Source organism: Pleurodeles waltl, chromosome 6 (assembly GCF_031143425.1).
Source record: "Pleurodeles waltl isolate 20211129_DDA chromosome 6, aPleWal1.hap1.20221129, whole genome shotgun sequence".
In the NCBI taxonomy this organism is placed as follows: Eukaryota; Metazoa; Chordata; class Amphibia; order Caudata; family Salamandridae; genus Pleurodeles; species Pleurodeles waltl.
This window is the reverse complement of record NC_090445.1, coordinates 1,395,432,709-1,395,450,780: the sequence shown is the minus strand read 5'-3', so window position 1 is coordinate 1,395,450,780 and position 18,072 is coordinate 1,395,432,709.

The following is an 18,072-nucleotide window of genomic DNA, read 5'->3' as shown; positions in this document are numbered from 1 at the left end:
TTTCTAATCTATTTTCTAATCTGACATCAGCCCCCATGGGCAAGAAGAAGAGGACTGCACCGGCGGGTCCCACAGGAGTTAGGGAGGTGTCAACCACCAGCTCCGATGCTGATGACTCTGCTCATCCCAGTAAGTCCTATTATTTAATATTATTATTATTATTTCCCTAACTTTTACCTCTGCCCACTTTTATACTAGTTTTAATTTTTCTTTGTTTACTTTTTCTATACTGTCTTACTTTTGTTTAACTCCCCTATCTAAGTTTTGTTTAATTAATTCCTGTTATCTCTGCATTATCTTTGTTGCTGTCTTTCAGTGACCATTTTGTATTCCCCCCCTTCGTTGCTCTTCAATGAATTTGAGTCATCATCAATCATAGGCTATAGCTCTACCCCTCTATTATGTGGAGCTTTTGGTTGGCTTGTCTTCCCCTCTATCACACAAAGCTTTTGGTTGGATTGTCTACTTGGCTTTTCTAACATTCCAACAAAATGCCCAACGTGATAATTTTGACAGAAGATACTGCAGTCCTAACCACACTGCAACAATTGTGGTTTCATTTTTTATTTTAAAAATTAAGAATGGGATCTGGCATCCATAAACTGAATTCCGTGTTTTTATCGCCACACCAACCACCAGTGGAGTAGGAGGAGCAGGCTTATGTTCCACTGCTGCAGGAGCAGATGGAGCAGGGTGAGGCGTTGCAGCAGGGACGGGCGCTGGAAAGTCGAATTGCTTACTTATTGACAATTACTTTTATTCACTAGCTACAAGGGTGTTTTCATGATCGGATTCATGAACCACCTGCATTACAGTTACAGGTTATTTATGTCCTCTTCCATCTGCAGCTCAGCAAAAGCACACATTTTGGGCCAGATGTAGCAAAAATAAAAATTGCGACTCGCATTTTGCGAGTTGATGCGACTCGCAAAATGCGAGTCGCAAATTGGAATGTCAGAAAGAAAAGCGATCCGATTTTGCGACTCGCAGCCAGACTCGCAACGCTGTGTGCGAGTCCGCAGTTTGCGAGGTCGCTGCTTGCGAGTGTGCAAAAAACGCACTCAGTTAATTAAGAATGGGATCTGGCATCCATAAACTGAATTCCGTGTTTTTATCGCCACACCAACCCACACTGCAACAATTGTGGTTTCATTTTTTATTTTAAAAATTAAGAATGGGATCTGGCATCCATAAACTGAATTCCGTGTTTTTATCGCCACACCAACCACCAGTGGAGTAGGAGGAGCAGGCTTATGTTCCACTGCTGCAGGAGCAGATGGAGCAGGGTGAGGCGTTGCAGCAGGGACGGGCGCTGGAAAGTCGAATTGCTTACTTATTGACAATTACTTTTATTCACTAGCTACAAGGGTGTTTTCATGATCGGATTCATGAACCACCTGCATTACAGTTACAGGTTATTTATGTCCTCTTCCATCTGCAGCTCAGCAAAAGCACACATTTTGGGCCAGATGTAGCAAAAATAAAAATTGCGACTCGCATTTTGCGAGTTGATGCGACTCGCAAAATGCGAGTCGCAAATTGGAATGTCAGAAAGAAAAGCGATCCGATTTTGCGACTCGCAGCCAGACTCGCAACGCTGTGTGCGAGTCCGCAGTTTGCGAGGTCGCTGCTTGCGAGTGTGCAAAAAACGAACTCGCAATTAGCGAGTGGGTGTCACAAATTGCGATTACCTTCAAAGTGCTTGCAGGTGCAGCAGAACACTCCAGAAAGCATACCAGAACAATCTGGAAACACTTCCTGGCACATGATGATGACATCACAGCCAGGAAGTTAACAAATACACCTGGGAGGAGGGCTCAACAGTGAGCAGTGTCTCTGCCACTGACAGTAGGGTGCTGAGGAGTGGTATGCACAGCACCATGGACGCAGCAGGGACCAGCCAGGCTGGCAGGAGGGGCAGGAGATCATAGATAACAGCCAGGACAGATTAATGTGGCACATGGCGTTAATGTGCCACATGACTGGTTGGCATTTTCCTGCCCATGGACAATTTCAACTTGTATATAGTTTCTTCATGACATTAATAAAACAGTTATTTTTGTTCCACTTAACAAATGGTTAATAGGTGAGTATGGTGGGAGTTGACACGTACCGTCCAAAATATTGCATTGCAATGTGGTCCCGTCTCAGTCTGCCTTGATTAGCTAGACTCCTATCCCCATGATGGCGATGTGGTTGTTCTTGCTCTTCATCATCAGGATCTGGGTCTGCAGGGGTGAGAGGTAGCCCACGTCGGGTGGCTATGTTGTGGAGGATGGCGCATGCGACCACAATTTTGAAAGCGGTAATGGGGGTGTATTGGAGGGCGCCTCCACTGCGGTGGAGGCATCTGAATCTTGCCTTCAGCAGTCCGAAGGTGCGCTCGATCAGGTTCCTGGTCCTCTTATGCGCACTGTTGTATTGCCGCTCTGATTCAGTTCTGGGTGTTAAAAACTGAGTCATGATCCAAGGCCTGAGAGCATATGCACTGTCACCTGTTGGGCACAAAAGTACACTGTTAGGAAGTCCAGATTGTCGTGCACAGTGACCTGTGTGTATGTCTGCAAGTGTCTGTGGCTCTACCTAGGAGGTAACCGTCTCCAAATTCCCCATGTTCCAGGCGTTGATGTATCCCACTATGCCTAAAAATGTATGAGTCATGGGTACTGCCAGGAAACTTAGCTACGATGTCCGTGATGACATAATGGGCATCACAAACAACCTGTATGTTGAGTGAGTGGGTACACTTCCTGTTGCGGAAAATGTGTTCCAGATTAGCAGGGGGCATATTTGAATGTGTGTCCCATCTACACACCCTATGACATGAGGAAAGTGGGCAATGCGGTAAAAGTCCAGCTTGGTGCTGTTAATTTCTGCCTTATTCCTTGGTAAGTATATGAAGTGAGACATGTGCGTGACTAAGGCATCTAGGAATGCCCTGAGGAACCTTGACACTGCACTTTGGGATACCCCACCTGCCACGGCAATGACCCCCTGATAGCTCCCTGAGGCCAAGAGGTGCAGTGCGCATAGTACTTGCACATGCGTAGGGATGGTGCAGCCACGCAGCGTCTTGTGTTCTAGCTGTGGTTTCAGTAAATCTATTAATTCTAGAATGGCTGCGCTGCTAAGGCGGTATTTGTCATAGATCTCCTCTTCAGTTTGCTGAAAAAGAGTCTGCCTGGTTCTATATATCTTCTCCTGTCTGTGGCCCCTCCTCCTCCTCTGCTGGGCTGCGTAGACTCTCCTCTTCGCTGCTATCAGGTATATCTCCGCCATCTTGAGTAACCCAGATGCCTTCTGGGTCCCCTTTTATACTTTGGTAATGGTTACCACCTGCTCTGAGTTAGTGGTAAATGGGACATGCAAACTGGGCTTTTTGCGACTAGTCGCAATTTGCGAGTTGCAATTGCATATGGGTTGCGACTCGCAAATTGCGACTTGCAATTTGCGGGTCGCAAAATGGGGTCGCACCGGATGCGACTCGCAAATGGGTCCCATCGCTTTTTGCGAGTCGGAAATGGGCTTTTTGCATCCCATTTCCGAATTTGCACTGTCGCAAATTGCGATTCGGCCCGTTTGCGAGTCGCAATCGTTTGCTACATCTGGCCCTATGTATAGTAAAAATGATGGCTTGATGGGAGCTGGAAAGAATGGAATGTTAAAAGAAAAGAATGGGTGAAAAGAGTGAAAGGAAAGGATGTGTGAGTGGATGAAAAAGGATGTGTGGGTGAGTATTGGGCAAATAGATGGTGAAAGGATGATTGAAAAGAAGGGTGGATATTGTGGGTACTGGATGGATGGATAAAGGATTGTGAATTTGGGTGGAAGACTGGATAAGGAAATCTAAAGATTAAATCATGGTGGCTATGGGTGTTACTGTACATAAGAGAAGAATGAAAAGGCGATTAAATAATTGCTTGGATGAATAAAGACGGGAGCTCTTCTTTTGTAGACAGATCTGTGACGCCCCTCTATTCTTCTATAGTGAAAGCCCTACCCACCTGCCTAATCTATCTGCCTTACTCTGCAGTAGAGTAAGCCAAGTTATTTACTTTACTTACTGCCCAGCAAATCAATTTGTTGGAAAGAATTTGTGATGGTGGGCGAGACAAGTGAGCCAAGTAGGAATAGTAAGTGCCCAATTTGATTTCAATTTTGGCATAGGGATACTCTGTGACAAACGTGACAAATACTATCTATATAGCCCACTATTTTCCCTATGGTGCAATGTATCGTTTCCCCCCAACTTCTTACAGTAGACAGAAAAATATATCTGCATTTTATACACAACATGTGTAATGTATCTTATTTATTCATCTGCCTTTTTGGAGTCACAGTAGAAACTAAAAAAAAGTGAGAGGCATGTGGGAAGAGCAGGGCTGCTGGAATTGAACACAGATGATTGTCAGCTACAACTGCACGAGCTGCAGACAGTAGCAATGTACTTGAAGCACTGGCTAGCATGCCTTCAAAATTTGGCGCAGTAACTTTTGCTCCATAGTGCATAATGCCTTACTCATCATATTGAGAGGTAATTCTATTTAATTTTTCCTCCAAATGTGCCTAATTAGTTACTAGTCTGTAAAAGAAAAAAGGGAAATCATCAGCTTTTTAATCTGGTCTTATTCTGCCTTAATTTTTTTCTACCAGACAGTTAGTGCTTCTTATGTGAGGCATGTGTGAGTAAACAACTAAAATATTGGCCCTGTGACTCTCCTAATCATAAATAATAATCACATCAAATTCCATCATCCCTAGGGGACCAGCAATGTAGTGCTACTATGCCACCTACTTTCTATCATTTGAATGAGTGTTTGTTCAGACCATTGTTTACAATTTTTCTTTTCTTTTTATTTTCCTCAATATACCTACTCCTGCCCGACCACCAACTAGGCAGGAGATAGCGGCCCATCTGTGGCAGCAGAGGCTGGGGAACTTGTGGGCTGAGTACCAGTACCTGCTGATCCTGGAGGAGGGAGAGGCTGAAACAGCTGTCTCGGACCCAGGACCCATTAGAGGAGCATGCCAGCCTCCCAGCCACTACATCACTGGTATCGATGCCAGCAGCCAGGGTCCCTGACTGCACCAGCTGCTGCACAATCCTACTCCACCAGGGCATTTTGAAGATTCATCTTGCAGCAGATGGACCTTTTAGAGAGCTGGCTAGCCAGGATGGAGCAGAACATTGACCAGCTCCAGACCCATATAGAGTGTACCCTTTTTTAGGTCCTTTTATTTTTCATTTTTTGTTTTGGTGCGAGGGACTTGTGGGTGGAGAGGGTGGGAAGGAAGTTGTGATAGACTTGAAGTTTGGACTTTTCATTGGACTTTTTTGGGGACAGGGTTATGTTTGTTCGGGGAGAGGGGTGGAACTGGTGGGTGGAGAGAGAGGATTTTATATTTGTAAATAATAAAGGGACATTCTTTTTTCACTTCATTTGCATCTCAAATCTTTTTTTGGTGTTTTAGACATTTAGTTTGCACTGCTGTCTTTTAGTGCAGCCTGCTATTTTTTATCTGCTAAAAGAGTGTGTCATTGACTTATACCCTTGCTCTATTGCCCTCTGCAACTATTACTGACCACTCTGGATGATTGCCCTTGGCTATTTTGCCTACAAAAACCCAGTACACACAGACAACATCTTCTTTTGTAGGAGTTAAATATTAACTAAACAAGTTCACTTCAATCCATAGTACTTCTTCTACCTTAATAGATGAAGTGAAGGAGTCTTCTTCTTATTGCAGGATTTTCCCAAGATGGGATCTTAAGGGGGTGGTAGGTATAGTAGTAGAAGGCTAGCATGCTAACATGGAACTTGAGAGAAAGTGTTACTCCTTCCTAAGCAAACTCCAACTACAGGATTACTGAAAGGATTATCCATCGCTGTCAACTCGATTGAAAGAAAATAAAGAGTTAGTTGGTGATCAACATTTATCATAACTGTAAGAAGACTGAAATCAGACTACTACAATGACATTATTGACACACAGCAAAGGAGAAGATCTGATATGATATTAAAATATAGGAATATCAATTTCTTCTGAGCAATAGTGGGTAACTATAGTATAATAAAACTAAACTTAGGAAATGAGATAATGGAGTCTGAAGCGGGCTCAGACTCAAGAATGTTTGGATCAGATTAAGCATTTATGGAACACACAAACACAAGGCATGAATGAAGACATTGATGTGGCTGGTATGGAATATTGCTCAGGTAATAGAAGGTAGAAGGTCATGCAGTGAGTTGGTGTTGCTTACTTGCGTTCACCACATTCACCCCAGCAAGTGTGTGATTCATTTATGGTGTAAAATGAGGTCATACCTCAATAAGTCACACAGCCTGGGGGAAGAGGGTTAGGGGCTCAATGAATGGAAAGGAAAGGGGATTTGGAGGAAGGTGTGACAAAGACGAACACTACACAAAAGAAACCACAGCAATATTTGTCGGGCCACTGAGTAGCATACCATCATCAATCTGTTGTGGAAGGAAACAAAGAGATAAGTATGAAAGTATGATACATTTCAGTAAATTAACTGGAAACAGTTCCTCTGCCCCAGAGGAACTCCAGATAGTACATCCTAAATGTTATGTCTTCCAGTTTTGAAATATGGAAGATTGAATGTAACCCACCCAGTTCTAACAATTATGATTGTTAAAAGGAAAATAACATTGTATTGCCAAATTTAGGTATGCATCTCCATTCTTCTTGGCATGTCCATCACTCTGGTGCCTACCTGAACCTGTCCTGTAGGTAAACTGGAGTTGTGAGCTTTGCAAGTCTTGTTTATACAGGAGAAGGCCTCTGTATAGAAAACAACAGTAGCTTATTAAACAGTAAAGGAAAAGGACAAAAGAAAGCAAAGCAAGCATGAGGAGTCAGGATAACTCAGGAGTGTCCCAAGAAGACTCAGAGGCAGAGCAAGATCACAAAAGGACTTTTACGTTTGAGCTAGCAATGCAGCAACCACATACTCAATAGCATTTCCAAATCAACACACCTATCTCCAGTTCACAGAGCTTAGTGAGTACTAGGCATGAGAGTGTTTGCCATCATCATGGTTTCTCTTTGAAATCGAAAGCTTTCACTTTTCTAGCTGTTGAGGTAGTCCCACCCTGAGTCCTTCCATCTTCTTTTTCCAGATTCAGAGTAACTCAGTCCCAGTCCCAAACAGAGCGAGGTAGACCTGTGAAGTGCACTACTGTTGAAGAATAAATAGAGAAGCAGAACTGGAGTATTTCTGTGTAGATTTGTATTTTGTGAGTTAAGGGGCTGGGTTGTTACAATGAACCAGAAAAAAGAATAGACCCTGCAAGTAAATTTCACTACTTTTGAAAGGCCATTAACTTTCAGGAAAAAAATGATCACCCTTCAGCCTCCAAACATTGCAAATTATCAAAAACAAGTTTACAGCTTTTTCAATCTCACTCCCTCACTGTCAGCCACCACATACATCAGTTATTGCTCACAAATTCACAATCACAATCAATCAATATATCACCACTAATTGGTACATTAGTTACTTAGTTACCTGTTCCAGTCCAAGCACAGTAGTTGAGCAAAATACCTCCACACATTGGAATTAGACATTGCCACCTGCAGTCTTTTCATCAAAGATCTATTAGGGCAGCCCTGATCGGTGATGTATGAGATAGGCAATGGCATGTGAGGGAGACAGATAGCATCTCTAACATCCTGAAGGGTATGTGGGGGCTTTTTCACTGCACATGGGTCCAACTCCAATCCAGGCTTGTATGAAACTGTAAAATCAATGGTAGGACAACATAAATCTGACACAAACATGATGTTGCACTAGCAACTTTTTAAAAAAATAAAGAAAGAGAAAAAGAAGCTGAATGAGAAATAATGAAAAGGTTCAGTGGTGCACTGGCATACCCAATCCGGGAAATAGAGTTAATCCTCAAACTCTGGTGGTTCACCCATAAGTTGGTCAGCTAACACACTTAATTCAGATGAATCATCCTCTTCCTCTTCCTGTGGTGTTTCAGGAGTGGTGTAATCAGTTGGTATGAGATGCTGGTTCATTTTGATCATGGTCAATCTCTACATCGTTATGAGGAGAAAAACAGGTCCTTCTCACAATAACAACTGCACCAGCTAAACTGAACACACGTTCAGCAGACACACTGGCTACAGGACAAGCCAGAAACGTTATTGCCAGCCTGCTGAGCTCTGGCCATTGGCGCATCTTCCCATACCAATGCACCAATGGGTTTTAATCCACATACACCTCTTTCAGGTCATTCAGATCCTAGAACATCAATGGTGCTGACACCTACTCAACCACTTTTTCCTTTGCCTCTGCACTGGAATTGAGGCCTGCCACTTGAAACAAAGCCAAGAGGTTGGGTCCAATTCTTCTGTTGCCGTTGTCACCAGTTTTCATGTTGGTAGCTGGTAGGCGGATGTGAGACAATACTGCCCTCTCTGGAAGTTGAAGGCAGCACCCCAGAATTGCAGAGTGGGACTCTAAGTTCCAGCCGTTCTTCTTCCAGTTCTCCTGCTTGCTCAACAATCCACCTCTGTATTGTGAAACATCACCTTCAGAAAAAGGAATGATAGCGGTAATAATGTTTTTGTAGTGTAGATCAAGTAGGCTGGCACAGATGTACACTTTGGACAAGATTATGTCATTTTGAAGCCTTGCATTACAAGTCAAGCAATAGCTTAGGTTAGTACTCAAAGCATGTGCTTCTGGGTTTTTGTTCGCACCCCCAAATGCAAACCTTTCAGACACCTTCTTTAGCTGCTCCTATAGCAGATGCAATAACGGGATAGCTTGGCCCATTGTACTGCCCACCTTGCTGTCTTCCCATGTGAAAACCTCAAAAGGGAGCAGCATCTGTAATACATGGTCATAGCTCTCCCAATTGCATCAGCTCCTCTTTCAATTACATTGTCATTGATCTGTTTGTCCTGCTCAAACAGATGTTGCAACAAATAATAGGTTGAGTTCCAACGTGTAGGCACCTCCTGTAACAGGGCTTCAACTGGAACTCTGTTATTACGCTGAATAATCTGCAACTGTTTTGGGGCTTTAAAACAATAGCTGAAATGAGTGCAGATGTGACTGCAGGTGGTCAGTATGTTGCTGACTATGTATTATTTTTTAGGAAAGTCTTGCACAATCCAGTTGATGCAGTGCGCCAAACACAGGACCCTGAAGTAGCCACCGTATGCCATGGCCTTGACTATGTTACTGCCATTGTCTTTGGCAACACATCCAACTTGAAGAACACTGGGTCGCAGCCATTCAGACACCTTGTTATTAAATTCCTCCAAGATGTTTGCAGCTGTGTATGACTTCTCCATGGTGAACATGGCTACTGTTGCATGCTGCCGAATGCTCTTAAAAATGTCTTCAGGGCCAAAACCTGTAGATAGGTTTTGCTTTACCCCCAGAAAAGAGATCCAGTGTGCAGTGATGCACATGTAATCAATCGCCTGATAACTGGTCCACATGTCTGTCATCAGGTGGATAGTGTGGACAACACTTTGCTGCAAAGCTTGTCCAACTAATTGCAGCACATCATGATGCAGTGTTGGGACAGCAAAATAGGTCCGGCTTGGAACCTTTAATTTTTGGGCAGAGGACTGCCACAAACTCTAAGAATCCCACTCCTTCCACAAAAGAAAAAGGGAGGAGGTCCAATGCTAAACATTTTTCCAGCCTGCCGTTGTACAAACGTGCCACTGGGTGGCTGTGTTCCTATGGCCCCTCCTGCCTAAACATGCCTGTAATTGTAGCCTGGATTTCCTTCCTTTGTGGGGTCACTGATGCAACGACTTTGCAGATGCTGGTGGCCGTAGACTCAGGCCCATATTTATACTTTTTGACGCTAAACTGCGCTAACGCAGTTTAGCGTCAAAAAGTTTTGCGCCGGCTAACGCCATTCTGAAGCGCCATGCGGGCGCCGTATTTATTGAATGGCGTTAGCCGGCGCAAGCAGACCGGCGCTGCCTGGTGTGCGCGAGAAAAACCACGTACACCAGGCAGCGCCGGCGTAGGGGGAAAATGGCGCATGGGCGTCTTAAAATGGGGCAAGTCAGGTTACGTCGAAAAAATCATCGTAACCCGACTTGCGCCATTTATTTTCGACGCCCATCCCCCATCAACATGACTCCTATCATTGTAAAGATAGGAGTCATGCTCCCTTGCCCAATGGCCATGCCCAGGGGACTTCTGTCCCCTGGGCATGGTCATTGGGCATAGTGGCATGTAGGGGGGCACAAATCAGGCCCCCCTATGCCAAAAAAAATTATTAAAAAAAAAAAATATATACTTACCTGAACTTACCTGAATGTCCCTGGGGTGGGTCCCTCCAGCCTTGGGTGTCCTCCTGGGGTGGGCAAGGGTGGCAGGGGGGGTCCCTGGGGGCAGGGGAGGGCACTCTGGGCTCATTTTGAGCCCACTTGTCCCTTAACGCCATGCCTGACCCAGGCGTTAAAAAGCGGCGCAAATGCGCCGTTTTTAGCCACGCCCACTCCCGGGCGTCTCTTTTGCCCGGGAGTATAAATACCACGTAAAGGCCTGGGAGTCATTTTTTACACGGGAACGCCTCCCTTGCATATCATTAACGCAAGGAAGGGGTTCACGCAAAAAAATGACGCACATTCCGGGAACTTTGGCGCTATACGCCTCTAACGCCATAGTATAAATATGGCGTTAGTTTAGCGTCGAATTTGCGTCGAAAAAAACGACGCAAATTCGGCGCAAACGGAGTATAAATACGGCCCTCAATGCGCATTGTGGTGCTGCAGTTACCTTATGCTGTGGTGTCTCCAACTGACTCATAGTCTTTCTGTGTCATTGTGAGGTCGCTGGGGTGGGTGATTCTGGTGCACTGCTGGGGACAGGGCTGCTTTGCGTCAGGATGATGTCACCCTCTTCATCCTCACCTTCCCCTGTGATTTGACCAGGTGTAGTTGATGGTTCCTGGCTCTCCTCACCTTCTCCACCGCAACCACATTGAGTCATTTTTTAATGGTGCTGCTCCCACCAGATTGCGTGATGTTTTTTCATATGGGTTGTCTGGCCTCCAGTACCATAATGTGAACCAGGCTTACCTCAATGAACATTCATGTGCCAAATGGAGCATATGGCAATGTTCTCCTCCTGTTTGCTACCCGTAAAAAAAGTCCCAAACTGGAAGGAGTACTTTCTTATTGTGCCAATGCATGAAGTATTGGATGTAGGTGGACATGGGTTTGTTGATTGCCTCTCTGTAGTGCATACTTGTACTGAGGTAGGGGTTGGTTCAGGTGTCTGCTGGGGCCTTAAAAATATACGAGCTGGCGGTGCTATCTGTGCACATCCCTCAGAGCAGGTTGGATAGTAATGTCGGACTCCTCTATGCCATCTTCTACAATGACTATATCATTGTCATCAACCTCATCATCATCCCCTTCCCTGATTCTAAGGCTTTCCTGAACTTGTATTTCCTCTTTCCTCTCCTGGCATCTCACGGTCTCTGACGGTGGAGTAGTACCCTTCCTCTTTCTTGCTGGAGATCTGGGAGCCCTAGATTCTAAAACAAGAGTTTCATAGTTTGACTCTTGCTATAGGCAAGACTGCTGGTTTAAAGATGACAGTACTTATGTTTGTAGGCGACTATGCCAGTCCTACAACAAGTCGCAACTGTCATCCCAACCCTCCCGGCTCACAAGCAGCACCTCACCAGGAACCCAAACATTAAAAGGTGATTTGTGGCAGCCTTTACGCAAGGACTTAAAAGTGTGACATCTCAGGGAGTGTCGTGGTTAAACGGAGATTACCCCTTTCTCACTTTAACAACATGTCTCAATCAAACACAGGCAATGAAAAAGATGCAGTAAAGTTTCAATAGGTTTTATTTAGCAACACTGCATTTTGTGATAAGTTGCATGGGCTGCAATGATTAGGATAATGAACAGTACAAGAAACAGAATGGAAAAGGGCTTGGGTTAGGGTGGTGCTGTTGTTGATGCAGGAGTGCTCCAAGGTTCCTGCCCGGAGGCTGGTGAGGCAGCAGGCACACATCTCCCGAAAAAGGTTGCAGTTGGCACACCACTGGTGGAAAGCTGCTCTTCTCACTGGCCACTTTCTTGGGAGCAACTTCTTTGGGGCCATCTTAACTTGCTCTACGTTGGCAGTGGCACTAAGATGCACAAGCAAAATATTTTGGTGCCTTCGGTCTGAAGTCACTGTAGGGTCTTCTCTATAGCAGTACTGTGTGTTATGTGGGGTCTCTTCTCTTTTACACCTCAAAACAACCAAGCAAGAAAAACATGTAGTTAATGAAATGTGGCATGCCATTGTTGCAGCAGGTTGTAAACAGTACAGAGGAATGCAATCGTAGAGCATATTTAAGAAAAGTGGTGCTGCACACAGTGCAGAGCCACTTTTCTTATGCCTTTAGCACCCCCTCTACTGCCACTATGTGTGTGCTGTATTTAAAATACAGCACACCATATCGCAGGGTAGCTGGCATTAGTGTCATTGTTTTTGCCGCTATTGATGCACTCTGCAGGAGTAGTGCCAAAATATTGGTGCTACTCCTCCAAAGTGCATAGGGGCCAATTATAGATAATGGAAGGCCCCTTTTAACACCTGCTATGAGCAGTTTTCCTTTTTTCAGCCCCCCACGGGGGGATTGCCCCCTTTGCATACATTATGCCAGACGCATGCATAATGTAGCGCAAAGGGTTATAAGTGGCACATGCATTGCTCCACTTTGTAAATATGGTGCAAGGATTTTTACCTCAAAAAGTGACACTAATGGGAGGCAAAGTGGCACTAGGGGGCTTATAAATATGCCCCTTAGTGTGGGTGATTACTTATGTAATACACCTTGTATTTACTGTAAAAGGAAACCACAAAACTACACCATAAAAAATGGCATTTCAAATCCTACCACACAACAGGCAGATCTAGCTCATTGCTTTATTTACATCTATTTTAGGAGACACCTGGGGTAGTCAGAGAGAGGTGCATGGGTAAATGGAATAATCTTTCAAAGATCATAACCTATGGCGGCAAGGTAGTCCAGGAAAAATGCATAGGTGGATCAATGGAAGGAGGAATGGAATGGAATAGATTGGATCGATGGATTAAGGCAAAATACAGAGTTAAATTAAAAAAAAATTATTAAAAAAGTTAAAATATGAAAATTCAAAAATTCAAAATAAATTAAAAAAAAAAAAAGTAGAAAAATATATAAAAATTAAAACAAAAAACATATTCAAAAAGAAAAGTTAAAAGTTTAAAAAATATTTAAAAACTAAAACTAAAATATAAACATTAACATAAAAATGTAAATAAAAAACAAATAAAAATGGCATAAAAATTAAATTACAATTAAAAATAAAAACATGAAAAATAAAATGTGAAAAAATAAAAATAGAAACTCCAAAAACAAATGATCAATAACTAATGACGTTTGTAAGTAAGCCTATGTCAACTCAAAGGCAACACTGGCTGCACAGTGTACACACAAAAAGGCTGCCAGCCAGTCACATGGTCTAACAACAACACGGAACAAGGAGGAACCATGGAGAACAAAGAAAACATGGAAGCCCATGGTAAGGGATTCTGGCTGCATGGACAAAATGTATGCCAGCCCGTCACATGGTCAAACAAACAAAAAAAGGAGCAAGAAGGCATGGCCAACCGAGAACACATTCAAGCCTATGGCAAAGGACACTGGCTAGATGGACAAAATGGCTGCCAGCCACATGGTCAAACAAAAACAAGGAACAAGAAGGAAGCATGGAGAACAAAGAACATTTGCAAGCCTTTGGCAAGGGACGTTGGCTGCATGCACACAATGGCTGCTAGCCACATGGTCAAACCACAACAACAAGAAGCAATGAGGCATGGCAAGCAAAGAACATATGCAAGCCTATGGCAAAGGGACACTGGCTGCATGCACAATATGGCTGCCAGCCACATGGTCAAACAACAGCAGCAAGAAACAAGGAGGCAAGGCACACAAAGAACACATTCAAGCACTGGCAAAGGACATTGACTGGATGGACAAAATGGCTGCCAGCCACGTGGTCAAACAGCAACAACAAGGAGCAAGAAGGAAGCATGGAAAACAAAGAACACATGATAGCCTATAGCAAGGGACACTGGCTGCAAGGACAAAATGGCTGCAAGCCATCCAGATGGTCAAACAACAATAACAAGGAGCAAGGAGGCATGGCAAGCAAAGAACATATGCAAGCCTATGGCAAAGGGACACTGGCTGCATCCAGAAAATGGCTACCAGCCACATATTCAAACAACAATAAAAAGGAGCAAGGAGGCATGGCTTCACAAAATGGCTGCCAGACACAAGGTCAAACAAAAACAAGGAACAAGAAGGAAGCATGGAGAACAAAGCACATTGGCAAGCCTTTGGCAAGGGAAGTGGGCTGCATGCACAAAATGGCTGCTAGCCACATGGTCAAACCACAACAACAAGGAGCAATGAGGCATGGCAAGCAACGGACATATGCAAGCCTATGGCAAAGGGACACTGGTTGCATGTATAATATGTCTGCCAGCCATATGGTCAAACAACAGCAACAAGAAACAAGGATGCAAGGCATACAAAGAACACATTCAAACACTGGTAAAGGACATTGACTGGATGGGTAAAATGGCTGCCAGCCACATCGTCAAACAGCAACAACAAGAAGGAAGCATGGAAAACAAAGAACACATGATAGCCTATAGCAAGGGACACTGGCCGCAAGGTAAAATGGCTGCAAGCAAAGCCAGATGGTCAAACAACAACAACAAGTAGCAAGGAGGCATGGCAAGCAAAGAACATATACAAGCCTATGGCAAAGGGACACTGGCTGCATGCAGAAAATGGCTGCCAGCCACATAGTCAAACAATAATAACAAGGAGCAAGGAGGCATGGCAAACAAAGAACACATTCAAGCATTGACAAAGGATATTGGCTGGATGTTCAAAATGACTGCCAGCAACATGGGCAAACAGCAACAACAAGGAGCAAGGAGGAAACATAGGGAACAAAAAACACATGCAAGCCTATGGCAAGGGGCACTGGCTGGATGGACAAAATGGTTGCCAGTCAGCCACATGGTCAAATAACAATAAGGAGCAAGGAGGCATAGCAGACAAAGTACACATGCAAGAGTATGGCAAAGGGGCACTTGCTGCATGCACAAAATAGCTGCTAAGCATATGGTCAGACAGCAACAACAAGAAGCAAGGAGAAGCATGGAGAACAAAGAACACTTGCAGGACTACGGCAAGGGACAATGGCTGTGTGGACAAAATGGCTCCTAGCCAGCCACATGGTCAAACAACAACAAAGATCAAGGAGGCATGGCAAACAAAGAAAATATGCAAGCCTATGGCAAAGGGAAACTGTCTTCATTCACAAAATGGCTACCAGCAACGTGGCCAAACAACAGCAAGGATCAAGGAGGCATGGCAAACAAAGAACACATGCACGCTCATGGCAAAGGACATTGGCTGGATGGACAAAATGTCTGCCGGCCAGCCACATGGTCAAAAAACAACAAGGAGCAGGGAGGAAGCATGGAGAACAAAGAACACATTGAAGCCTATGGCAAAGGACACTATCCACATTGACAGAATGACTGTCAGCCAGCCACATGGTCAAGCAACAACATCAAGGAGCAAGGAGGCATGACAAACAAAGAACACATTCAAGCATTGACAATGGACATTGGCTGGATGGACAAAATGGCTGCCAGCCAGCCACACGGTCAAACAACAACAACAAGGAGCACGGAGGCATGGCAAGAAAAGAAAACATGCAAGCCCATGGCAAAGGGACACTGGCTGCATTCACCAAATGGATGCCAGCCGCATGGTCAAAAAACAACAACAAGGAGCAAGGAGGAAGCATGGAGAACAAAGAACACATGGAAGCCTATGGGAAGGGACACTAGCCTCATGGACAAAACGACTGTCAGCCAGCCACATGGTCAAACAACAACAACAACAAGGAGCAAGGAGTCATGGCAAATAAAGAACACATGTAAGCCCATGGAAAAGGGACACTGGCTGCACGCACACAATGGCTGCCAGTCACATGGTCAAGCAACAAGGAGCCAGGGGGCATGGAAAACAAATAACTCATTCAAGCATTGGCAAAGGAAAATGGCTAGATGGACAAAATGGCTGCCTGCCAGGCACATCATCAAACAACTACAACAAGGAGCAAGGAGGAAGCATGAAGTAAAAAAGAACACATGCCAGCCTATTGCAAGAAACACTTGCTGCATGGACAAAATGGCTGCCAGCCAGCCACATGGTACAACAACAAAATCAAGGAGCTACGAGGCATGACAATCAAAGAACACATACAAGCGTATGGCAAAGGGTCTATTGCTGCATGCACAAAATAGGTGCGAGCCACATGGTCAAATAACAACAACAAGGAGCAAGGAGGCATTGCAGACAAAGAACATGTCCAAGCCTATGGCAAGGGACACTGGCTACATGGACACAATGGCTGTCAGCCAGTCACATTGTCAAACAACAAGAAGGAGCAAGGAGGCATGGCAAGCAAAACACATATGCAAGCCTATGGCAAAAGGACACTGGCTTCATGCACAAAATGGCTGCCAGGCACATGGTCAAACAACAACAAGGAGCAAGGAGGCATGGCAAACAAAGAACACATGCAAGCCTATGGCAAAGGGACACTGGCTGCATGCAGAAAATGGCTGCCAGCCACATAGTCAAACAATAATAACATGGAGCAAGGAGGCATGGCAAACAAAGAACACATTCAAGCATTGGCAAAGGACAATGCCTGGATGTACAAAATGACTGCCAGCAACATGGGCAAACAGCAACAACAAGGAGCAAGGAGGAAACATAGGAACAAAAAAAACACATGCAAGCCTATGGCAAGGGGCACTGGCTGGATGGACAAAATGGCTGCCAGCCAGCCACATGGTCAAATAACAATAAGGAGCAAGGAGGCATAGCAGACAAAGGACACATGCAAGGGTATGGCAAAGGAACACTTGCTGCATGCACAAAATATCTGCTAAGCATATGGTCAGACAGCAACAACAAGAAGCAAGGAGGAAGCATGGAGAACAAAGAACCCTTGCAGGACTACGGCAAGGGACAATGGCTGCGTGGACAAAATGGCTCCTAGCCAGCCACATGGTCAAACAACAACAAAGATCAAGGAGGCATGGCAAACAAAGAAATATGCAAGCCTATGGCAAAGGGAAACTGTCTTCATTCACAAAATGGCTACCAGCAACATAGCCAAACAACAACAAGGATCAAGGAGGCATGGCAAACAAAGAACACATGTACGCTCATGGCAAAGGACATTGGCTGGATGGACAAAATGGCTGCCAGCCAGCCACATGGTCAAAAAACAACAAGGAGCAGGGAGGAAGCATGGAGAACAAAGAACACATCGAAGCCTATGGCAAAGGACACTATCCACATGGACAAAATGACTGTCAGCCAGCCACATGGTCAAGCAACAACATCAAGGAGCAAGGAGGCATGACAAACAAAGAACGCATTCAAGCATTGACAATGGACATTGGCTGGATGGACAAAATGGCTGCCAGCCAGCCACATGGTCCAACAACAACAACAAGAGCATGGAGGCATGGTAAGAAAAGAACACATGCAAGCATATGGCAAAGGGTCTATTGCTGCATGCACAAAATAGGTGTGAGCCACATGCTCAAACAACAACAACAAGGAGCAAGGAGGCATTGCAGACAAAGAACATGTCCAAGCCTATGGCAAGGGACACTGGCTGCATGGACACAATGGCTGTCAGCCAGCCACATGGTCAAACAACAACAAAGATCAAGGAGGCATGGCAAACAAAGAAAATATGCAAGCCTATGGCAAAGGGAAACTGTCTTCATACACAAAATGGCTACCAGCAACATGACCAAACAACAACAAGGATCAAGGAGGCATGGCAAACAAAGAACACATGCACGCTCATGGCAAAGGACATTGGCTGGATGGACAAACTTGCTGCCAGCCAGCCACATGGTCAAAAAACAACAAGGAGCAGGGAGGAAGCATG